General features: G+C 40.5%; 2 protein-coding genes across 3 annotated transcripts in view; one reads left to right on the forward strand and one right to left on the reverse strand.

Moving 5' to 3' along the window:
* LOC132904790 (cytochrome P450 6k1-like) overlaps positions 1–26,042 on the forward strand; it is a 298,916-nt gene that overhangs the window by 71,741 nt on the left and 201,133 nt on the right. The window lies entirely within an intron of this gene.
* The window catches only part of LOC132904794 (protein-tyrosine sulfotransferase), a 191,019-nt gene that overhangs the window by 62,407 nt on the left and 102,570 nt on the right, over positions 1–26,042 (reverse strand). Inside the window, exon 1 of one of the 2 annotated variants that reach the window (XM_060955501.1) lies at positions 1,465–1,588. The exons of the other annotated variant lie outside the window; for it this stretch is intronic. The gene's annotated coding sequence lies outside the window, so the exon portion shown is untranslated. Of the gene's footprint in view, positions 1–1,464; positions 1,589–26,042 lie in introns of those variants that run through there. 2 annotated transcript variants of the gene reach the window in all.

The following is a 26,042-nucleotide window of genomic DNA, read 5'->3' on the forward strand; positions in this document are numbered from 1 at the left end:
GGACGTAAGCCGCTCTCAATCTCCGAAATAATCTCTTTACAATCGTAAGAAGACGCCTATCTATCCAGTTCTGAATTAAAATTCCGCGAACGTTAGCTGAAAAGTAATCAGACAAAAAATGGCACCTTTTCGAGAAGAAATACTTCACGGTATCGATCATGGCGGAAAGTAGACCATCTCCTTTCAAGCATCTCGCATTAAGACTACCAAAAAGTAAAACTAAGAAACTTCAAAGATAGAGCTGCGGCGACTCGAGAGACCTGCAGTTTCACCCTCTTGCGGAATCTTGCGCAGGAATTTCAATTAGTCCCTTTCGAAATTCAGCGTTACCTCGATAGTTCTTCAGCAAGGATGAACCTCCGTGACCTCGGCGGTAATCCGGAAACTAGGCCGAAGGCGCAACCATTGACGAACCCGTTTAACCCCTTTTTGCGCGCAATTCTCTCTTGCACCTACTCTCCCTGTTCGTGGTCACCGATTGGCCACTCGTCTCTCGCGCGGAATAAATCACCAACGATGAATATTAATATAATCGCCAGTGGATCCGCGAATGATAACGTGGATTTACGAAGTAGGACGAAAGGAGGAACACAACTTCGATGAATGTCTCGTAATCTTATACGGAATAATGGAGAGAAAAAGCAGCGACCTATTTTTTCAAATACAGCTTCGATTCTTATTTAAGATGATAATAGGGTCTATACCGTATAGAAAGTTTTCCTCTCGTTACACGCGTTTCTTAAGATACAACGTTGCCCCGAGAAGATTTTTCGTGCAACGGTGAAGCATAAATAAAATATGTATGTTTTAGGTGTTTTCCTTTCTGTGAATCACCCTGTATACTGGAATTCAAGATGCTCTGCCCCAGAAACGGTATTTTTTTAGCGTTCGTATTAAACGCAGGACGTATAGGAAATTGCAATTTGTTTGAGATTTTAGCGGTGTATTATTATTAAAAAAGTTGCGCGGCTCGGTATTCATAAGTGGTGGGTTATTCGAAAATGGCCGCGTGGAAATTTTGTTCGAGAGATCTAGCGCGGGCAATTATGACGCGAAATGACTCAACAAGTGCTCCGGGGATTTTCCCTCTTCAGGAAATAATTCTCGCTCGTTCCTATAATTTCTGCGGTATTATTTAATTACAGAACCGAGCGTAAAATAAAATCGTGATATTTTTCCCCATAGAATATGAAAAAATATGTATGCGCAGAATAGACGGAAGTTTTATAAAATTGTTATAGAAACGTAAATTCTCTTTATGTCTTACTGTACATCTTCGCTTTGCAGAAATAAAGTTGTTAAAGGAACCACTCCGCTGCAATTTATGTTACTTTAATTCGGGTAAAGCATTTTTTAATCGGATTAAGAAAAATGGGGGAATAAGTTGGCGCGCGGTGAACTCGGCCTGGTCGGCTCGGTCAGACGCGTAAAATGGGAATTTATGTTTCTCCAGAAGTGTTTTACCATTTTTATAGCCCCTCGAGAAGCACCTGGGCCAATTTAACGAATGCCGAGGAAGATTGAATAACAAATCTGGAGCTTCACGCGCTCGTTCGGCGTAAAGCAAATCGTTCGCGTACCTCGTGATCTGAAACAGAAAACAGCATTCTCGTGTTATTCTCGTGGCTATTGAGCGCTATTAATCGCCATTAACAGCTAATAATCTGGCAACGACCGTACTTAGATTCGGAAAATTTTCGTATCATTTTTAAGACGACAGTTTCATATAAAGTATCAACTAAGAAAAATTAATATATATGTGTATTATCGGAGGAAAATACCCTGGAGAAAATCCCAATGTATCCCAGGTAAAAAGAGAAGTGTTGATAGCGCAGAGTCGACAAGAGTTGTAGGACGAGTTGTTAATTGTAAGTTGGGAGTTGAATTGTGAATCATCCATTTAAGTTGTACAAGTTGTGTCACATCATTGTATTTAGTTCGTGTTAATTAACCATTATTTCCTGTTTTATAATAAATAACTTCCTTAGAGAGAGAAAGAGAGAGAGTGCAGTATCAAACACTAGAGAGAAGGTGTATGATTTTATCTACTCTCTCTCTTCCTCTCTTCATATATATATAAAATCTGGGTGCAGATGTAGGCGTAGTAATACAATAGCGTTAAAATTCATAGGATACATCTGTAATTATCGGTGGGATATATATATATTCTATGAAACAGAAACACAATTATAATTTTGACACAATTGACGCATCGTTATTCGTTGGACGCGTGTCATCATCAATATTCATTATCCTCGACGCGAGCAACGTTTCAACGCATTACAAAATCGAAAATAACGTAATCAATCAACTTTATCCTCTATCTGTCTACGTCAGTTATCTTCTTTCCTTCGAGGACAAACTTTTCTCTCCTTCGTACTACCTCTTATCGCGCTATTGTTGCTCACGATCGACCAGATGTTACTTTATAACGTTCTGTCGTCGTCTAACGTCGAAATTAACTTTCCAATGTCCATGTACGATATTTCGATAAAAATTGAAAAACGAATTTGAAATTTTACAAAATTTGTATCCGCGACTCGAGAGCAAATTGATCAATTCTTACGTACAGAAGTCGAGACGGCTATATTTCGTTCATTTGAAACCTAACACGCAGGTTTCTGAGAGAAGTAACAAGCTGATTCGCGAGCCTCGATCTCGAATGCATCCCCGGCTGTCTTTCCTCGTTACTCTGAGATCCGTCTGATTCTGATTCGAGTAATTACGCGCTGCTCCGTTTCCCGTTCTTCCACAAATGGAATTTTAGCCTCGATCGACTAATGTTGCACGCTCAGCGTATCTCGAATCGACACTGCAGACAAATCGAGATATACGCCGTTGCGAATATTCGCGGTTCCCTCGTATTTCCTAGATGAATGCGTCGCTTTCAACGCGTTCCTCGACCTTTCTTTACAAATCCCTACGAAAAGCATTCGTCCTACTTTTCCTTACTCCATCGTATATTATTTCTATCTTCTTGTTTCAGATATTACGTTACTGATCTTTCTTCCAAACGTATCAGAAAATAAATTTAGAATTACTTACAAAATTGAGGACGATATTCCTCATGCTTCAAATACTCGAAATCTTAATTTATGGTTTTCTGTTGAGGTAATCACCACTTTTAAGAAAACTCTACATCTGTTCTTTTTAGTCTTCTCAAGCGCCGAAGCCATCGACAGCATTTAGACAATAGACTGGAACGAAGGCAGACGGTATACAGGCGACAATGGCTTCCGGGCTTTCGGTCATAGGGTAACACTGCTAGAGTGCGGATCGGGACCAGCTCAAATTATATTTCTACTTGTACTTACACTTGTGTATTAAAATATATTTCCTACTTTACAATGTATCCACGCGTCCTTCCATTCATACATCTAATAAGCTTAACATTTTCAATCCGACAATTATACAAAGCCAATATCGTCGCACGAACAGCAACGAGATTGAATAAGGAAACTTGAAATTTCTTGGACGAATCAAACGAATCGTCATAGGTTTTTCTACTATCTTTAGATATAATTTCCCGCGAGGGTCGAAATCGTTTTGGCCAAGCATCCGCGAGGATGCAGAACCTACGGTAGAGAAATTTAGTAGATCATCTGACGTCTAGTCGTACATCCATGGGAGGGAAGAGTTTTCTCGGGGGAAAAATAGAAATTCGTCTTGCGACGAGCGGCGAATCGTAAAGAGCGCAAAACAGTGGCAGGATACAGCTTGGACTGAAGTTATGAGAGATTGCTGCTTCGTACGGAATAAATTAGACTGACAAAGGGGACGATTACGGTCCTCCTGAAAAGGAGAAGCTGCTCGAAGCTCTTTGCCGAACTTTTTAAACTTTCGTCGTTACGTTTCTCGATCGCTCTTTCATTTGCGAAAGGTCTCGCGTTAAATTCTCGTTGCGCTTTGTAAAGCGAACAAGAATCAGACTTCCTGTTCTTTCTACTTTGACACGAGCCAATGTGTGTGAATAAGTGTATCTCACGAACGTAACACGCGTTACGGGAAACGTTTTGAACTCGTCGTGTCTTGTTATAATATGAAACTTCGCGATGTCTTATATATTAGGTTGTCCGAAAACTTTCTTTCGTTTTATGAGCAAATAATAGACGCACAACGTTTTTCGTTTTATATTATTTCCTCGAATTACGTACGATCCATTTTGTTCCGTTGAGATAAACACCGTGACATTTCACAGACTTGGTTTTACGTTTGTACGAAGGTGCACTGTTGTAAAAAACACGTTAGCGAAAGAAAGACATTTTCCGGACAATCTAATAATAATAATAATTTTCTGTAATAAACGCTGAAATATTTTCGCAGCCAACCGCATATTTCTAAATTACTCTTCGGAAACACCGAGTATATAACACGTCTTTGGCCATCGAGCGAGGAGAAAAATTTTCCTTCCTTTGTGATCGTGCTATGAGTTTCGCCGACTAAGATCACGCGGGTTCTTTTGTGTTAAGACGGAACAGACGCTTTTCTTCCTGGTCTCTGATCCACGGCAATTTTCCTCGCGTATATTGCCGCATAAAGTTGCCGATTTAATTACTTCTCAGTCTAGAAAAGGATTTGCATGCGAGCAGGTATCATTAACGTTGCCTCGCCTTATACTATATAAGAGTGGCTTTCCTAAAAGCTATTTGCGCGCGACTGTGCATGGTGTACGGTTATAGCGAGTCAGAATATTCCGTACAGACCGTACGTTGCTGAAAAGCGCGCGATAACGCCCATACTACGTGCATACACGAATAAAATACACGCGATGATGCTGTCCCGAGCGAAATTTTGGCAGACCACGCTATTTTCCTCGATCTTTCGTTTCTTCGAATTCCAGCTAACGAACGTAGGAAGATCGTTTCGGTACGATAACGCGCCGTAAGGAACACGTACAGGGTTTTCACGCGCGTTTACTATCACATTCGCGTCCTAGATAAATGCTGTATATCGACACGTTTCGAGATTTGCCGAGCGTGCTTCGAATTCGCTGGCACAGTTTCTAAACTAAGCTGAGTGCTGCTAAAGTTAGATCTATCTCGATCGAGTACTATGGAAGGATGAGCGACATTAACGCTGGTAATATCAGAGTGGCAATGATGGATTCGTAATTTTTTGGAGAAATTTTAGAAATTACATTTTTCTAAGACGCATCGTTCCAAGTTGACGAGTGATTTTTCATTCCTCCGAGACAAGTTCCATACTTCGAGTACGGCGATCAATTTTCGTTACATCGGCAAAATTTATTCGTTTCATTGATCCTGGGCAAAACTTTCGAGCAAAATAAACTCTTGTAACTTACGTTTCTAAACGAATTCTCTCGATGTGGTGCGATTGTAATCTGTTAACATCGTAAAGACGCAATCCCTGCATCGTAGGAATCTCGATAAAAGATTTATGATGCAAGATTTCGATGGATTTGTACAAAAGACTCCTTTTCGACGATAATTAGACGAAAGCTTGAAAAGCTCCGCAGCTCGTGCTTCTGTCGTGTCGTCGCACGCGAATAATAATGGCATTCAATGATGCGATCTGCACCACACGTTTAAAGTAGAATATACCTCGTCGGCGGCGAAAGCGACAAGCTTCGCGTCTGTCGTCTTATTTCACTGACACGTGCTCGGGGGAAATCGTGTTCAGCGTCGCTATGATTCGAGAACAAGGGATTGCGGTCTCTCGTATCATTGTCTCCGAACGTTTCATCTGCCTGTTGGTGCAAGCTGTCGACGAGACCAACGGAAACACAGACGTCTAAGACGGTGTTCTTTCACGATGGAAGTTTTAACGAGTCGCGATTACTTTCGTTCCACGGTGACGTAACTTTTACTTTATTTATCCTGGAAACGTGTTACATTTTTCATTTATTCTGAGCGAGCATTTTTTAAATTCAGTACGACATCGATCGATTCCACGTTACCAAAATCGTTTTCCTATTTAGTTTTCACACGCACCCCGTAATATTACAAATATCGTTTATCGTAATATTAACACATTGTTGACCGACAATCTTACTGAGAATTAATCTTATGTCACCGGTTATTTCGTAATTGGATGTGGAAGTAAAACAATATAAATAAACTGCAATAAATTTTATTTATTATTTAACTTTTAATATTTCTTTTTCGTATGATAAACAGTGTAACAATCACCTACGTGTAATAGTGCACAACAGTTTTAGCAAATATACCTAGTTTCGCCGCGTTTTCCTTTTGAAGAGCATACTCTATGCACTATGCTGACCAACAATTCCACTGTATTGTAGGATCTTTATTTGTTAGTTATTTATTATAAACTGGATTAAACAGATGTTGGTTGAACAGCAAACGATGGTTGTTTAACGTGAACTAACGTACTATAATTAAGACAACTAAATAGTTAACTTGTAACTCTCGTGACCACGACTCCAACGCTCTCTCGACAACGCGATTTGCACTCTCCGACTTCTTAACTCACAATCTCTGACTCCTCGACTAACACTGACTGTTACTTCGTCTTTCTCTCTTAGCATCCCCTTGTCTTTTCTCTTAGCTCCACCACGCACGTGTCCAGCACCCTCCCGTAGCCAAGGTCACGCAGGCCTTTTCCGCCTAACTATTCGATCGAAGGACCGACGATACATCGATGGGCCTGTCGGCATTTAGGCTTTTTCGCGGTATCGTTTATGGTTCGCCCGATATCTCTTAGGTCTCTCGTCCACGATACCTTCACGATACTATGATCTCCAACAGAAATCGCTGAGAAAACGACGTTGATTGCGAATGTGATTCGAAAAGTAACCAAGTGATTGCGAAAAAAAGCGCATCACGAGCTTACTCGTGGCCGGTTGGCAACGTTTAGCCATGAAGACAAGAGTTAACTCGTGTAAACGATACGTTACAACACCAAAGATTTGGGCTTTAACAACTTCTTTCAGCTTTCTATTACATTCTACTAGAATAGATGCTTCTCTTCGGTCATAAAGCGCCATTCTGTTCTACATTCTCCAAAGGGAATTTTTAGTAAATTTGATAGTATTACGTCATGATGCGAGAAATAAGTTACATTATTGATTACATAGAAGGGAAAGGGATCTCCGTATAAAAAGACAAGGTGAGGTACAAGCACGTTATAACTTAACTCTGATTAATGCATAGATGACCGTTAACTGGTTGATTACAAGATATATCGACGCTAAGTGTAGCAGTTGCACGTAACATAGTGGCCACTCGATCAATCGATTACCGATAATTGGTCGGCGGAGTACTATCTCGAATATGATTTCGGATCTCCGTAATATATTTGATGGAGCGAACTTCTTGGTGAACCTTAACGTTCAGTTTTTGTCGCGAGATTGCGAGTTATTAGCCGAGATGCAGTTTCACGAAGGATATCGATGATATATTTGGGAAAGAAGAGGTGTCGAAGTGATCCGTATATTTTTTCTGTGGTGAAAATTTATCGCGACGGAAAATACAGTCGCGACTTAATTAATTATGAAATTAATTGAACGATACTTTCACGAGTTAAAAATCCGTAACAAATTCATTGAAATTTTCAAAGCGTTAATTTCCATCCTCGTGCATTTTTTAATTTAACTAATGTGCGTAGTGCACGAGAAAATTCGTGTTTTACGAGCCAATTGCGGAAGATATTACGTGAAATTAAAAAGCTGGTATTGGTTTCGAGATAAAGAAAGGAACTAGGACAATCGCGACTTTAAAATATCGATTACTAGTTATTATCCTCGGAGATCTTATTTCGAGATTGCTCTCGAACGAAACAGCCAACAGTATAGGAATTGCTTTCAATTCCTTGAGACACAAAAAATATTCGAAGACTTGAGATAAAAGCTTGGAATATTATACTAAATACCTTCTATTTAGTAAAACCGGAAGAAGAATGCGCATTGAAGTCCGATATCAAAGAAATCGTGGAATGTAGCGAAGAGAAAATGGTATTCCACGTGTTCGTTCGCATCGATCGAATTTGTATCTTTATCCATGAAACGGACTTAATATTCTGTCTGCTAATCCTTAAAAAATTGCTTGGAAAATGGAGAACGTAACTGATGGTTCCCTTTATCAGCGCCAAGCAGCGATGTAAGCGGCAGTTGCGAGACGTTTTTAAGAATAAAAGATCTCGTCTACGCGGGATCTCGATGCGCCGTTTATATCGGCCGAAAATTGAAACGCTGGTAAATTTCGAACGATATTAATATGCGTCCTCGGTGGTGTTTTTACGTCCTTGTCTGCCTTGTCGAGCTGAAGCTTACAGATTACACCGAGTCAGCGTGTTTCAACATTTGCATCGTAAAACGCTCTGCGTTGTCCGGATATTAATGGATCTGCAACGAGCTGATACCGATATGCTCCTGGGCTGCTTTATATTCTCTCTCTCTCTCTCTTTCTCTCTCTATTTATCTATCTATCTCTTCTTCCCTCTGTGCATAGGAAACTAGATATTTAATTTTAACACGAGTAACGCAATCGCTGCGACCAGTTACACATGTAAATACATTTGCATTGGAAAAATTAAGGATAATGATATTATAAATTTCCTCTCGGATTTAATCCGATCTGAAACGAACATTGATTTTAGAAGATCATATTGCGTTTTGGTTGTAAAACCACCACCAACATCGATCACATTATTTTAACTTTTTCACTGTTCTATACACGTGTATACGTTCTTCGCGTTGTAGGATCATTTCCAATTGCTACGACCGATCGCGAGGAAAGCACGTCAGCGAGAGGCGTAAATTCTCGCTACGATTCTGATAATCGACGCCGCGAATTAGTCGTTCCCCTGTTTCGATTAAGATAACAGAGGTAGTTCAAACGAGTTTAACAGTGAATTAACAGGGTTAAAATAAAACTTGTATATTTAACAGTATTTCAAATTATATAATGAACACGTCACAAATTATTTAACGATGATACAATTGGTTTGTTAGAGTAATTCGACCCGACTTTATGATATCTCTCGATGTATTCCTTAGACTAAGCGATCTGGATTTCATTCGTCTGAATCTCTCAATGCGTTCCGTTTGAATCCTCAAATGATACCGATTGCCCTTCGATTTGTTCTTTGTACTGATTTTTTCACTGTAGTACCACGAGCGACGATTAGGAGCACGGTCTATGGTAAGCCTCGTGGCGTAACACCGATGAAAGGAAAAGAATTCCAAGATCGTTACTTTTAATCGTTTTCTCCGTTTTTTATCATTCGAACGAAGCGCAAGGATTTGCCTGCTTCGTTTGCCGTATCCTGGACAAACGTTCGTGCTATCGGAAGTTGGTGATAAAACGGTAGGGAAGAATAAAGCTGTCTGGTAGGGGATACGAGGAGTACATCTTCAGTACTGGTTTGCGAGAGCGCGTCACGTCCGAGACGTAACGGGATTCGGAAACACGTCCGTTGCATTACGAGTCTCGTGATGGGATCACGAACCAATAATGAGAACAACGGGCGTTGCTTTGGGATCCACGTGGTCTGGATCTGGCCACATTAACTAACAACGTATTTCCCTAGGGAGACGGGAGTCCGGTCGCACCAGTCGTGTCGGCTCCAGGGAAATATGGAATTGAATTGTTAATGCAGAGCAACGCCTGTGTCCGGTGTTATTGGAAAGCGATAACGTTCGAGAGCGACCGCGGTGGACGCGCGTTCATCGTCGTCTTTTCGTCTTCGACTGTCTCCCTCTCGAAGACTTCTCCAAAGTAACAAGCCCGGGACCCTTGTTCGGCAACCGTTCCGGAGGAATCTCGTTACCGATAACGACGAGGATGGTGTGCCTTCTTCGAATCACGATGGAGGTTGTTCCGTGGCAAGAGAGGGATTTTTCTTTCTTATCGGGAAAAAATGATTGGTTTGTGATTATTGAGAGGATAGATTGGGAAAGCAATGGCCTGTAGCGGGCTGAATTCGTAGTTACAGCGAGTTTTCAAGCATCGAAAGAAAAATTCAGAAGATAGTAAAGACGATCTAATTGGAACGCGAGTTTTCGCTTGCATTTCGATCAAATTGAAGGTGCTGCTGCTTCTGACGCGATCTCTTTTATTTGAAGTTTGCAAGTTTAGAGAATAGACTGAGGGAGGGAGGGAGAGGGAGAGGGGGGGAGAGCAGTGATGTGGACTAATTGTAATTTGAATTCGTATTCACAGGAAGTATTTTAGACAGTGGATTGGTTATTGGAAGATAACAGAGATAATCTAATTGGAACGCGAGTTTTCGTTTACACTTTAATTAAATTCAGTATGACTGTTTTATTTTTATGGACTTTCTGGCTTTTCGATTTGAATTCCTCCTCTTTCCTTTTTTTCATTACCAATATCGCGGAAATTGCGTTGTTTTATCCTTCTTTTATCTGCTCTTTTATTTCTTTGAACATCGTCGCATATTTCCTTTTTCAACTTCAGAGTTTTCTTGTAATTGTATTTTTTATACGCATTAAAGTCCACTTCAAACTATAAATTCTACTACAAACTATAAATTCTGAAGAACTCACTTCCATATAATTACAAAATAACACCCCATTCCCAGGACGGTATAATCCTCTTAGCCGAAACTCTGCAATCTCAAACACCAGAGAGATGGTAATCTTTATTGCATGGATACGAAGATCCTAAGAGAACTAACACGACAAGTACGTTTTTGCTGATTTTCTGATTTTCATGTCGTTTCGAAGAAAGGAGATGTTTAAAGCGAATCGTCTCTGAATAGAATTACTATTTTCTAAATTTCGCAACCAGAAGATTACAAAATTTTTGCGGTTAGACAGTCGCGGCTTGACACGCTCCGCGACGCTGACAAAATCGACTATAAGATTAACATTTGTTGAGAATTGTGAATCTTAGTTGCCGAAATAAAAGTAAAGGAACGCTAAGGTTACACTTAGAATTCGTATTAAAATAATTTTAGATGTATTTAATAAACGATTTCCAGGATCTTCGTCGATATACGTTTGCACGCGTCTCAGCACTCTCCTTGTCTCACCACCTTCTGTACCACGCTACTGTCACGTAATTTTTAAGTAATTACACGACTGTTGATTTTTTAGTATAATCTTTATTCTTTAGACTCAGAGTTTTTATTACAAAGGTCAATATTGTGACTGAATTGGAATTAGAAATAGAACCGGATTGAAATTAGAAATAGAACTGTTTGAACGGTCTCGTACCATCAAAGAAGAAAGCTCGGTGTGGGTGTTCCCTTTGGAACTCAGAACGCGGATTCGTTGTCCACACTTTTTGGTGGAAAAGTGAGGGTAACGATCCGCGATGCCCATTGGTAAATGAATTAGGTAGTAAAGACAAGGAGAGCTAGATATGGCTCGTGGGCATCCTTGTTTATGGGAAAAGTTTTATCTTGCCAGGCACCCGCTTTCTCCGTATTAGGTAAGAGTCGAGTGCAACAAACATAAGGACCATCTGTAAACCGAAAATGTTTAAGTGAAGAAAACTGAAACTGAACAGATTCGGTTTATGTCGTCTTCTTAGGCCTGCTGCGAGTTACTAGAACAATGGATAGGTCTTGGCGTCCGGACTACGGGGAATCTCGCAAGGACCGTCACATCTGGCGTACCACATGGCAAAAAGGAAAGTTGATTCGTGACATTCCCCCCTCCTTAGATTGAACTTGGTCCCTCAAGTTTTCTTCAGGAGGCCCTTTGTGAAATCGCACTCGATGTGATTTGAAATTGCAGCTGATTCCTCTTCTCTTTGGGGGTGGCATGTATTGGTTGAGGTACAGGTGTTGGGTGTTGGTGGAACTGTTAACTAAGATTTCATTTCGGCGAAAAGAAAAGGTTAGATTGATACATAAATGGTTATTCTGGCAAAGAGAAGTGTCGACCTGGAAAGTAGGGTTTTAAACGATTCCCATGTATTTTTTTTTTTCTTGAATTAAATAGTATGGAGTACATACTTTATCAATCGTGTACGGTCCCAACCATTCCACATCAAGTTTGTGTCTTTTATGATCGTTGTGTACTAATACGGAGTCTCCTTCTTTGAAGACTGATTGCGGCTTTATGATTTTTATTATTTATTATTTTGATAATTTCAATCAATTTATAACGTGATTATGTCATCAGGCATCAAGAAGTTTACATATTGGATCATCGAATTGTATTTTTTTTTTTTTTTTTTTTTTTTTTTTTTTTTTTTTTTTTTTAAGCATCCTACAAATACTATACTGAAGCCTACATTATATAGTACGCCTTTCCGACTCTTGTATATATAAAAAAAATATCGATTCGGAGTGCAACTTTAAATACATACACATGTTTCATCAAATATTTCATTTCAACTTTAATCTATCTCTGTAATGCATTAATATGAATGTGAATATTGTACAAAGCCATGAATACACCTTTTATTAACATATATTTGTCCATTTTAAATTCTACTTAAGTAAAACAAACTTGTATTGAAACTTTGTGTTATTCAATAATAAGGGCATTGTAATTTTTACTGTAATAATAATGTGAAATCAGTTATCCACAATTCATGTTCCAGTCTACAGATATTGTTTCAATAGTAGAAGAAACATCACTTACTGAGCTTAATACTTGGTACATATTATAGTTATAATCTCTAGGCATTATAAGATCCTTGTCTCAAATTTCTACTCTAATTCCTTTATATTAAATATTATTATTATTAATCATTTTTGGTTTAAACATATTATTTATACATTTACTTGCGAATAAAATTACATGTGGCAGTATAGTACTTAACTCATTAATAGAATGTATCTTCTTTGAGAATATATGATCATTATCTTATGATAATCTATCAACTAAAATTTTGTTATTTCTATGTTGACATTGAAATTGTACAAATAATATGTTACCAACTTATAATTGTTCCCAAAATAACTAATTAACAATGATTTAAACTATACAGTTTGTCTTAGAATGATGGATAATATAAAAATTCAAATTTATTAACAATACCTGACAACTTTAGTTGATTTTATGCTAAATAATATTAAATATTTTGATATAAAACACAAATTTCTGTTGTATGATTGCATCAACTAATAATATTCTAGAATATACAACGCTTAAAGATTTGAGTGAAAATAAAATTCAAAAACAATGTCCTTGTAATGTTAACTTATCTGTAAATACTAAAAGAACAAATATCCATCAATATCCATAATGTAAAATTATTTGTTTGTTAAATGCTTCTAGAGTATGGAACTTTATGTATACTCTTTTTATACCGCATCAATGTAATGTACTTAATGTATCAATAGTTCTAGAAATTTTCCGAGAAATATACGCAATATTGAAAATATAATAATCGTTATTCAACGGATTTTATATGTTCATAGTAACAAAAATATCTTTTTTTTCTAGTATTACATTTTAAATAATTCGTGTTTGACTTTTCGATAAAATTGGTTGTTTTGGCTGGGCACTCACCACCATTGATAAAGCATATCGTTGTCCGTCGGATCGTAAAAGTACTGTGGGTAGTCTTCCTTGTGTCTCGAGATTGTGGTGGTCTCGGAAATTGACTGGGTGTTTGATAATTTTTACATTGGCTAGAGAAGTGTCCGATTCGGTTACACTTCAAACATTTCATTTGAGTCCTTTGGGCGAGTGGCATTCGTTCGGTTTGCTGGAAGTTCCTTGGCGTCGGATAAGGTGTTGTAATTGGTTTCCTTATGGCTGGTTTAGGATAATTGGTCGTCGGTTGTTGCTGTTCGGGGAATCGTGATCGTTCCATTGGTCTTGATTGTTCCATTGGTCTTGGTTGTCGATTTCGATCTTCCCTGAAGTATCGCTCGATCTCGGAGGCTCTCTTTTCGGCTTCGGCGATGTTGGACAGTGGATAACCGAGTAATATCCGTCCTATTTCGGGTTTGAGTCCCCTTAGGTACACACGAACAGTCTTCTTCGTGATTTCTTCGGTCATAATTTTACGCGTCAGTGGTTGTGGGTACTCATTGGTTACTGCGTACAGCAAACGGTTGAGTATTCTTCTAAACCGAATATTAAAACTTTGCACTGATTCCTCGCGCCCCTGTCTCAACTCTCGTAATTGTTCTTGGTACTCATCCGAAGTCACTTGTGCTGCTAAGTTATTTCTCAGTGCGTCGCACAGATCACTGTAACACTCAATAGGAATGTTGCGAATACTTTGGGCTGCTTTTCCCACGATTTTTTCCACTTTTATTGCTTTTAGCAACAGATCCTGCTCCATACAGCGATCCTTCATACTTCTCACTTCTTTGATGAAGTCTTCAACTCCTACATCATCATCTCCGTTGAGCGTTGGGATGTAGCGTATTGCATCCTTAGCTCGTAGAGTGGGAGAAGCGGGCGGAAAATAGCCTCTTTCTTCCACCTCGGGTTGTTCGATGTTGGGGTGAACAGGTGGTCGGTTTATCTGAGTACTGCTGGTACTAATTTCATCTATCGTAACATAGGAGTCTAATTCGGTAGTAGCGTCACGTCCTGAATTTATTTTAGACATATGTTTTCCCAATAATTCTACGTCCGCTGCAAGTTTTTTTTTTTCATTGTCCGCTTCTTCCAGACGTTGCATAATAAGTGCGTTTTGTTTCAATATCGCGTCGAGTGTGGCACGAATCGAATTGTCCGTAACTTCGGTTGCGGAAACGGTCTCGGTTTCGTCTTTTCGCGATGTAGACATGATTCTAATTAAATTCACTGAGTCTGAACTATTTATTTGAGCTCGAAACGCTCGAAACGCTTGAGAAACTTGATTTTCTCGTACGGTAATGTACAAATGAATCTAGATTTCCAGCTTACCGTAGTAGCTATGGCCGTTGAGGAGTCTCTGGGATGTTTCCTCTCTGGTTGGTTCTAGATTCCGAATCTTATTCGTAGGCTTGCTCTGCGCTGACCGTAGTCCTCTCGTCTAGTTTCACCGTAGTGGAACGTTGAAAGTTGCTGCAGGGCTTCGTAGTAGCAAAGATTCGCAGTGGTCCGCTGATCCTTCAATCTTCAATGATGCGCGTACGCCGAAATCGTAATTTCGTTTTCACTGAAGCGAATGGATCCTGGCAGGATCGCCAAAATGTCACGTAATTTTTAAGTAATTACACGACTGTTGATTTTTTAGTATAATCTTTATTCTTTAGACTCAGAGTTTTTATTACAAAGGTCAATATTGTGACTGAATTGGAATTAGAAATAGAACCGGATTGAAATTAGAAATAGAACTGTTTGAACGGTCTCGTACCATCAAAGAAGAAAGCTCGGTGTGGGTGTTCCCTTTGGAACTCAGAACGCGGATTCGTTGTCCACACTTTTTGGTGGAAAAGTGAGGGTAACGATCCGCGATGCCCATTGGTAAATGAATTAGGTAGTAAAGACAAGGAGAGCTAGATATGGCTCGTGGGCATCCTTGTTTATGGGAAAAGTTTTATCTTGCCAGGCACCCGCTTTCTCCGTATTAGGTAAGAGTCGAGTGCAACAAACATAAGGACCATCTGTAAACCGAAAATGTTTAAGTGAAGAAAACTGAAACTGAACAGATTCGGTTTATGTCGTCTTCTTAGGCCTGCTGCGAGTTACTAGAACAATGGATAGGTCTTGGCGTCCGGACTACGGGGAATCTCGCAAGGACCGTCACATCTGGCGTACCACATGGCAAAAAGGAAAGTTGATTCGTGACACTACCAACGAAACAGTTACGTTCGTCTGTTTTTCGAGACGCCGCGTACACACATGCTTCCACACGCTCATATTCATATACGTGTGTCACTACTACGTGGCTAATCTAATCTAGTACACAAAATTATACGTATCTTAATAACATGAACCGGAACATTCACCAAAAGTACGGTCATCGAGATACGATGAAAAGCTACCTGAACAAAGAAGCAACGTTCCTTTCGCGATTCGCCGACGAATCGATACGATAGCAAGCAACAACCATCGTACGGAATTTCAACGTAGAATCCCACGAATTATAATCCGGACCAGGCCTCCAGTTCCCATCGAGATTGGATGCTAATGTATTTGCAGCTCTTATTAGGAGGCACGCTGGCTTTGCACCGGTACGATTCAATTAGTGCGAGTTTACTATCGCGCGGCAGATCGCGTCGCGACGCTTGAGACTAGAAAGAGACGATGGCTGGGCACGCCTACGGTTACGGGAACGGGACGGATGGATTTCCAAGGATATGTTTACGTGAATGTACATACTACGGTTTCCGTTAATTAGCTTCGTGACTCGACGTCTTCCCCTCGGGATACATGCTACAGCATCCAACATTTTGTGCCCGAAATATCGTTACAATCGCGAATACCATGGTCCCCACATCGTTTTTCTCATCCCTAATTTACCTTTTATCAGGATCCTTTGTCCATTCCCTCGCCACCACTGAAAGCAAGTAACTTAGATAGTAGAAGGATATTTTATTCTTTGTATCGTGTCGTGGTTTCATGGACACGTAAATGGAACTTGTAACTGTGAGAGAACGTGGGAAATACGAGTATGTGTGTGTGTGTGGTCACTGCTGGTTTAAGAGCCTTTTATACAGTAGAATTAATATGGTCGACGGAATTACACAAACTATAAATTACTAACAGTAATGAATTTTTTTTCCATGATAAAAAACCACTTTCCCTACAAGTTTTGCGTTGCCTTTAGATTACACGCGAGGATAGTCGCGATCAATTATTCGAAAAGTATCGATCACTCCCTGTTTCTTAATTATCGATTAATTAACAATCATTTACGTGGAGATTTTTCGATCATAAAACGATTCTTCTTGCCACGTGTTCTCAAACAGTACTCTTTGCAACGCTTCTTAACATTTGTAATCTTCCATAACTCTTTACGATTCTTTTCAACCCTTCGTAACACGTTGCCATAACCAAGAAAAGCTTTACAAACTTGGACGATAATTCTCTGAAAATCTGCCCTCGTTTCTTCCATTCCATCTGTTCTCGTCCACTTTTTCCCAACTTTTTCATCCACGGCTTCCCTATAGATAACAAATCCTATCCAATTACCGATCGATCAATTCGTGCTTTCAACAAGCTCGATTTTCCCTACTCTTTGGCTAGTAGGCAGCTATAGGAGAGCTTCAAAGAGCATCGATTAATCGCAGCTGGCCATCAGAGGCCGTTACGCTCTCCCATAATCCGCGGTGCATTGTGTTTCCACGTTATCGCGAATTCGATCGTGCCATCGCTCGAGACCTCTTCTGTCACCATAGTTTTATAAACGCGTCGCTTTTCGCCGGTTTGTTAATTCACATGGCAGTTTCGTCGCGTTCTTCGATGCGTGACTTTTCCAACGATCACGGTCCTCCGGTGTTTCACCCCTGTGCTAGCCTCGATCGCGGAATTTAATCACGATCTCGATGGTCGAAATCACTGTTCCACGCGAGACGTGCTCAGCGTGCGAAGCCTCGTGTTTTCCAACGCGATTATTCCGAGTGAATTGAATGGTATCGGTAACGTTTCTCGATGGTAATCGACCGTGTCGTTTCGCGGATGCCACAGAAAGCGGAAGTTGGTTCGCATCACGTCGTTAAAAGAAAATTATTTACCCTACGAATGGTGTTATTTTTTTCTTTTTTCAAACGTTTCGAATTATTCGTACTGAATTTCGTTATTCGTCGATAAATCTGAAACCAAGCTGAAGATATGTATAAAAATTGCGAGATATTTCCTGCGATACGTGACAAGAAAAGAATATACGATAAGAAATTGCCAGGATTTCGCGAGGAATTTCATCGGATCGTTACAAGCCGATATATCGGGAAACAATTATCCGTTAATTACAGAGAAAATTGTTTTACGCGTTCCTTGGCGAAAGAAAGATTGGCATGTGTTTTACAGACAGAGACTCACTTGGGGATAACGCGATTACCAGATCACCTGGTTCTCTTTTCTACCTAATTGAAATAAACTTACGCCTGAAATTGCGAATCGACGCGAGAAAATTGTACATTTGCATTTAATTCGAATGCTCGTTTACGTTCGATTAATCTTCTTCCGAGTTGAGCCAGTTAATTTCTAAGAAATGACTTGATCTTCCGCTAGAAGCGCTGATCCACGGTTCAGTTAACACCTTTCAGATTTGGGTTTACAGTTGCTTTAGAAAATTGAAAGATTCGGGAAATTTTTAGATATTAATTAATTCAAATTTTTAGATATTAATTGTAATCGTATTTCAACGAAGCTTTAGACTTATTCATCCGCGTGTACGTAATTTTATATATAACTATATAACGAAAGATGATTCTAACGATTTCTATGACGAGATTCAGAAATGAAATTTCAATTTAAATTGACAAAGTTGCATGGTAAGTTACGTAATATTACACATTATAATGTTGGAAATTTGTTATATAAAACGACACGGACGTTGAAATGTTCAACGACGAGAAAAGAAACTCTTCCGAAAGAGAAGAAAATAACTCAAAGTTGTACAAAAGTATCGAGTGAAAAGAGTTCCGTACGATAAATGAACTAGAAAACAATATATCGTTCTTTGTACGCGGATCCCGTCCAAGTAGTAATCCCGAAACAACGAAAGAAACTCTTCTAATCCGACCCAAGCAACGTGTCGTTCCCTTCGAGGGATCTGCATCGGCGAACAAATCCGGATGACACGGTAATAGCAAACTCGATCCCCGCGGATACGTCTTTTCGTTGGCTTGGTTAGGAAAGAGAAAAGCGAAAAGGGAAAAGTGGAAGCGAGTGGAAGTCTGGCGGATTCGGTGCGGATTCCAGTCATCTCCTAATCCAACCAAGAATCTCTAATTTGGTCGGGTGCCTGTGGCAAGTGGCTGACCAGGCGTTGCCCGAGGAGAACAGGCGTTGAATCTTCAAACCATTTTTCCGTTTCGTACGACGCTTTTAGTTTCCTCTCTATTCCCTTGATGCGCTTCCTTTCCTACAATCAGGATTATTTTCGACGGTGTAGAGGCGTACGTGTGACGATTGCAAGACGAAAACATAGTACGATTGTCGAGTTTCGTATTTCGAGGAGTCTGCACTCTGCTCGCGCCGCTAATACGATGAGAACGTTAACGAAGAACCGGTGGTTGTTCTTCGTTTCATTTTGTCGCCTTACGTTGTCAATGGTAACAACGAGGAGAATAAAAAGATCGATAAATCGAAAGACAAGTATCATACGCTATTCTCTATCGAGTTATTCGTTTAAAAAATACATTGTAACCGTAGAGGAGTGTAAGAGTCCCAGGGCGTTCTCAACAAAGATATCTTCTGCATTCGTTTCGACTCATACTTTCGAGGGAAGATTCTTTGTTGAAGATAATGTTCTACGTAGTAGGTATCTTTGTGTTCTTTATGGTCCTCGAAATAACGAAGCTGGCTGCAATTTATCACTCCTTATCGGGATGATACTTATGCAAAGTACGGGGTCGGGGAAGATTTAAGAAAAAGGAACTGTGCGTAGGGCCGTGGAGATAGTCGGGAAGAAACAGCGCTTTAGAACGTTTTCCCGAACTGTGCGTAGAAATAGTTGGTAAGAAGCGGTGCTTTTTCGCTTCTTTCTCTGTTCTAGAATAATGGTTTTCCAGAGTTTCTTGAAATAGTAGAGATTCGAGGAACTTGGACAAGTGATATACATCTTCGCCTATTTTTCGCCGAATGTTAAACGTGGCTTGAAAAGAGGATAACTTGTTACCGTGGATTTTTTCCATTTCTCGTAAAAAAAGTTCTAGATAATTTTACGGTAGCTACGTTATCGTTACTATCAATTGCAGCGAGATCAATGAAATTAACGAGACGTGCCGCTCTCTACGTAATTATCAAAAATTCTTGTCGTTAGTACCGTTTCGTTAGGTTAACAGGTTTCGTTAGGCTATAAATCGAGGATAAAAAACGTTGGACGATGGTGATCTATGGAATCGAGTGGTCGGTCGAGGCCGAATCGAGGGCGGGACACGAATTCCTCTGTGGTCCTTGACGAACAAAGAATTATTGACACTCGTTCCTCCGTCGGTGACGATCGATGTGCGGGCTGACGTGTGTCAGACTCGAAAGAAAGATGGTCGTTGTCTATCGATTTTTTTTCCCTTCGCTATGGAAACGACCGGCAGGCGAGTTTGGAATCAAAGCGTTCGCGCCTCCTACGATGAATGGAGTAATCGATTTAGAGAGCTGTTCGACCTATTTTCCACTCCAAACGAACTGGAACGACATTCTGTAAATCGAGACGCGCTAAACTCAGCTGAGACGTCAAAGCCTGTAAATCAATTGTTTCTCTTGGTATTCATCGTTCGAGTCGTACATGGACGAGGAAGAATACAATACGAAATTTATTATAGTTTGATCTAATTAACTGCTACATAAACGCGACGATAAATGCACTAGTGGGCAAATACTTTTTGTAGCCACTGTGTATTACGCCGATCTTTTTACGGTTAAAGTGTTTTTCCCGAGACTAATAAATAGGTAAACAAATAAAACGAATAAACGAGCGAGCGGCGAATGAGCGAACCAACAAACGGGTGAACGAAAACACAAACAAACAAGCGAATAAATAAACTTTCGAAAGCGAATCTAAAAAAAAAAAAAAAAGAAAAAATGAACAAAAACAGTGTAAAAAGTCAGATTCCTTAATTCGAAATCGATACATACTGTCTCAAATAACGAGAGAAAGATAGTCAATATTCTACTCAGCCGGATTTCTTCGGAATCGTCGCGATGGTCGATTCTCGCGATAGCCAATAATTCAGCACCTTTGAGACCCCATTCTCCACGCGGACAGATCCTTTTTCCAGCTTCTCGAGGCGAACCGAACGCCAATAATCCTTTCGTTTCGGGACATCGCGATTGCGTTTACGAAAGCAGCGTTGCACCTGGAACACGAACGCTGCGGTGTCGATTTCCGGACCGACGGGAATAAAATACGTCTTGCGCGGGACAACGATCGCGTCTCGCTTCCGACTCCCGGCAAATCCGAATGGAATATGCAAACGCTTGGCAAATGGACGGAAAGAAAGAGCATCGGGTGGGGAGAGATTCTCGCGAACAATGGAATTTTTCTACGCTGCTGATGGAACAGACTGAACGGATTCCGTCGGATTTTAAGATCGTAGCGTGCGATGGGATGCTTTGTCGCGGCATAGATTTCCATCTCTCGCTGCTCCACCAAGACTCGCGATGCGTTTTCAACAGAGTTTTCTGTATCATTCGGTTCTCGTTTAAGAGAATACGATCGGATCGCTGTGACTTTGAATAGGTTTTCGGTTCACTGAAATTTTATCCATGAAAACGTGGTTGAAATTCGCGAGAAGGATCGTTCTTTATTTTTGATCGTTTATGTTGAGATATGTATAATTTTCCGTGCTGGACTGGGTTAAATGCGTATTAAAGTTACTTGTATGTGAGTGCCAGTGGTGGATACATGTGTGTAAGCGTCAGAGGGCGTCCAGGCCTTAGTTAGGGCAGAAGACGATTTGGAAGAGTCGGTCCTGTGTAAGAAAGTGCGGAGACGCGTGCAAGTATGAATCGAAGAATATGTGAGAAATCCTTCTTGTAATAAATATATCACTATTTTAATATTAGACCTCGATGTATATTCAATGTTCCTTCAACGTTATTTCGGCACCAAAGATCCACAATTCTTAACAGTTTAACCTGCTAATATCTCGTGGCAAAATAGATCACGAAGCGTTTAAGTATCTTATATCGTACATCGTTTACGAAGAACGAAGAACGTACATCGTTTATTTTTAAATAAAAAATACCTGGTGACTACTCTTGCCCAGAATCTGCATTCTCCCTCTTCTTGTTCGGAGCAAGTAAATACACGACACGAAAACAACCACCTGATCTTCCGATCTGGCAACACGAGCTTCTTGTTTCGATGCTTTGCGGAAACATGCAAATTTCAACAGGAAAACGGGTAAGCTTCTGTTCGAGTCGATGTAGCCACGCTATTTTACGCACACGCCTTCGCACAGTTTCTCTTCTCTCTCTCTCTCCCTCTGCCCCGTCTTATTCGTTTCCTTCTCGCCAGCGAAACAAACGATCCAATAAAACCGCGACCGCAACCCTCTCCGCCTCTCAGGATTTTCACTCGCGATTCTGGACAGATAGTCGCTATTATTCCATCACCGTCGACGAACCGTTTTCCACGCGATATCCTTATTGATGGCGACTTTTATATTCCGTTTTCCATCCGTGCTACCTTCGCTCTATTCATCCTTGCCGCCAGTGAACGATAGCGTGTTTGTTCATGAATTTTCCGCGCTCTTACAGCTCTGCGAGGAATATTCAGTTTCAGGTTCTCCTCTTTCACGCTATTCGCGCGATATAATATCGACTATACTTCTTCGAAACAGAGATTTATGGATTATAGTAAATTGTATAGAAATATCGAAGGTGGAAATCTAAATTCGTGTACTACGTTTATAGCGAGAGATAATATCTTGCAGGGATGTTGAAACGCTGACACGTTTTCTCATTGTCTCCTCGTTGTAAACTCTTTCGAATTCCGCCTATCTGAATTTTTCAACGACTCTGTCGATCCTTCGACTCTTCGTTTTCTTAAAATCCTCTCTTATTCACAAACTGATAATTCAACGCAAAAATTCTCTGTAACAAAGTAATTACAGAGATTCAGGTCTGTTATCCGCGTAAATTTTCGCTCTAATTTTCACACTTTTCTCGCGGTATGTCGTTAAGAGAAGAGCAGAGCAGAGCAGAGTGATCTCTTCGATCGATGGACGAAGCGCAAAAAGAAAGCAACAACAACCGCCGAGATACAATCAATTTCCTGTCCATCGAAATCCCGTTCGCTTTCCAGCAGAGTAACTCCACCGATGTGAAGAAGAATCGAGTGACAACAACGTGAGAATAATTCCAATATCCCAGAAGCTACCCGAGTTTCTCGAGTTCGAGTCTCGCGTCTAACGATTCCACCGGTAGACTCAGTTCCTTCCACTCGTCTCGGTTCAAAAATCTGCTCGTACACAGGACGAAAGATGTGAAACAAGCTCGTGAACGAAGAACCTATTGACTTCCACCACACGTTCCCCCTGTCTTCTCTTTTCTTTTCCTTATTTTTCCCTCTTTGCTTCGGCTTCATGAAATTTACGTATGCGGCGGTGCTTCTGGCGGAAACAGGGCAGGTCTAGCGGAAAACTGAAACTCCGGGGAACGGGAAGGTTAATCTTATTTCGAGCCAAGGAGCTGCTGTTCGAGCACGACCTTTAAGGACATCCTCCACCGTGCTTGATACGAGCGTGACGCGGAACGTTCGATTTACGCCCTCAACCATACGCTTTCGAGATCGAGGACAGCCTACACAGTTGCTCGCGAAAATGAAAACCTTTTACGAATATACTATGCTTGTTATACGAAGTTTGTTATTTGAAGTTTCGCTGGCACTGTAACGAGACACGACCATCGTGATTATATTGGGAAAATTTGAAACCGATGCGAAAATCTACAGCACAAAATATATATACACACAACGCGTATAATACGTTATACCGGTTCGTAAAATATTTCTACAAGCACTTCGAACACTTTTGTAAGTCATTGTATGCGTTATACATTTATTAAGGATATTCAACGTTAACAAACACACAGTTTCATTTATCCGTTAAATAATCGGCTCTGCGAACTGTGTGGCAATCTGCCGCAGCCTATGATCCTCGTCACCGTATCGCGAAATCTTATTCTGAATAAAAGATGATAAGCTCGATAGCGGTTGCTTGATAAGCCCTCGCGAGCTGACCTCGAGAACCCTCGTCGCCTTGAATTTATTCATACGCGTCCTCTTCTCGCACTCCGTGCTCGCCTCGAATGCGACGGTACATCCGAAAGATCAGCGTGCAACGTAGCCGATATCGTGTGGGAAAGGGAAACGAGTGTGACAAGTTTTTTCAAGTCCCTCGACCATCGTCGGTGATTAATATCCTGCAAAGTTCGACGGGATACACGGAACGACGACGAGGATCCGCCAAGTTGGCCAACTTTTTTAGAGCGCTATAGATCACCGTGGTTAGCTGTGGATCGTGTGCTCCCAGGATAAGAACGAACGTGATAAGTACACAGTGATTAAATGAAAGAAAAGATTCGAACAAATATTTGGGACAAACGTCTGGGAAAAATTGTTTGAGATCGTACTTCTGAATATTAAACAGGCTCTTTTCCTACGAGCAGGGGGGAGGAAAGATCCAAATGCTGGGATTTCTGATGGAAATACACAGGAAGGTATGAAATTTTCATGGGAGAAAGTCGCAGTTACTCGTGACTGACTCGTATCGTCGTCATCCGCTCGTGTCTGATAATGCAGTGACTCGTGCTACTTGATTTCCTGAAAAATCTTGTATATCTGTCTCCTTCGTTTCTGCGAGAAAATCGTCGAAATAATCGAAAAGCAAGTAGTAATTCTATAATCGTGACGCACCTTGATCGGTGTCTGACCATACAGCGACTCGTAGTATCGATTTCCTTTACGAACTTCGTGCGTCTGGACTTTTCATCTCTGCGAGAAGATCGTCAAAGCCCTCGTAATCCAAGTATTAATCTAGCCTGTATCTTTGTTTCGTTTATTTGTACGAGAAAATTTGCTACGATTATTCTCTTAGATTAGATATTAAATATATAGTCAGGATGTAATATAGAAGTCTTGAAACGCGTTAAATTACTTCTTGTATAGCGAGAATAGAGGAGAACTTATCGGAGGATCTTCTTACAGAAACCGTGCATCGCATTTTTTAATTACACGGGAAATTTTCTTGGAAAGTTGTTCGGGTTGAAAAAAGCCAGTGTTCGAGGTCTCGATCGAAAACTTTACCGCAGCCTGCCGCTAATAAACTGTCGAGACGTCGACGAGCGCAACAAAACTCCGCGGCCAACTAAAGGATCTTCGAAATAACGAGCAGTAACAAAGTAGCGAACGAAAGACTGGCTTTTGTTCCCCAAGCTACTTCTTTCGCGGTATGTTATCTTGATTAGGAGAAAACGAAGAAAGAAAAATAGCAATTTATCGTGGAACTTATTAGCCCAGATGGCTCTTGCAATGGAAATATACTTTTGTTCTAAAAACAATTGACCGACATTTTTATCTCAAATTTCCTACAGCTTTCCTTCAGCTGCTCAAATTTTCGAGCAGCTGAAATTAGAAAGAAAGTGGATTATTGTAACATCGTAGTATACTAGCGGGTAATTTTTTTGGGGCAAGCAGGGTTAATTTTTGCAAGTGGAACAGCGGGAAGAAATCCGTCGCGAGAAACAAGAGAGCGACCCGGAGACAAAAATGACGGAACAAAGGGTCAGATTTTCATTCGTGCTCGTGTATTTGAAGGAGGAACGAAGAGGCTCGAAATTACAGTTTGTAATCAACGTCAATTTACACCAGCAACTTGGCCCACTTTCCACCAAGCTCAAGTACTATCGATCCGCCTCTATTTATAAACATTTCTTATAATTTGGGTCAAGTGTAAACTGCTTTGAGTCTCCGTGTAAAACAAACAAATCCCAATGATTCATTACAGTACCGTTGGGACAGGAGATTGTATATGAGTGACGTTATGAAATATGTCAGGTATTAACGTGTGCGTGTTTCAAGAGTTACAACAACCGTTTGAAATATGGAGACGAGGATCCCGAGATCTCGTTACGAATAGTGCAACATCGATTCAAAATCGCTTCTTGTTTTTTAAAATATAGTCGCAAACGCACGTTCTCTTAACACTTTATCGACCGATAGTCGATTAATCAGTTTTTCTGTCGTCGACGATCTTTCTCATTTGGTATTTAGTACCAAGGTACCTTGCTCAGTTGCGTCAGTTGCGTTGGTTTTTGAATTTGAAAAACTTACCGTTCGCGATGAACGCAAAGAATGGTATTGGAGAGTTTAAAGCGAAACAGAGCCGGCGCCAGGGAGAACCTGCGCCTGAGCTGCCGGTCGGACGTGCGTATGCTGTTGAACCGCTAGCGGTCAGCAAAGTGTTAATTACCTAAATTGTACAAAGGTTTCCCCAAAAAGAATACTTGCCATATAAAGAACATAAACTAGGAAAAACAGATAAAAATTTCATTAGTTCGGAAGCTTTTGTAGGAGGATTAGCAAGGC

Source organism: Bombus pascuorum, chromosome 3 (genome assembly GCF_905332965.1).
Source record: "Bombus pascuorum chromosome 3, iyBomPasc1.1, whole genome shotgun sequence".
NCBI lineage: Eukaryota > Metazoa > Arthropoda > Insecta > Hymenoptera > Apidae > Bombus > Bombus pascuorum.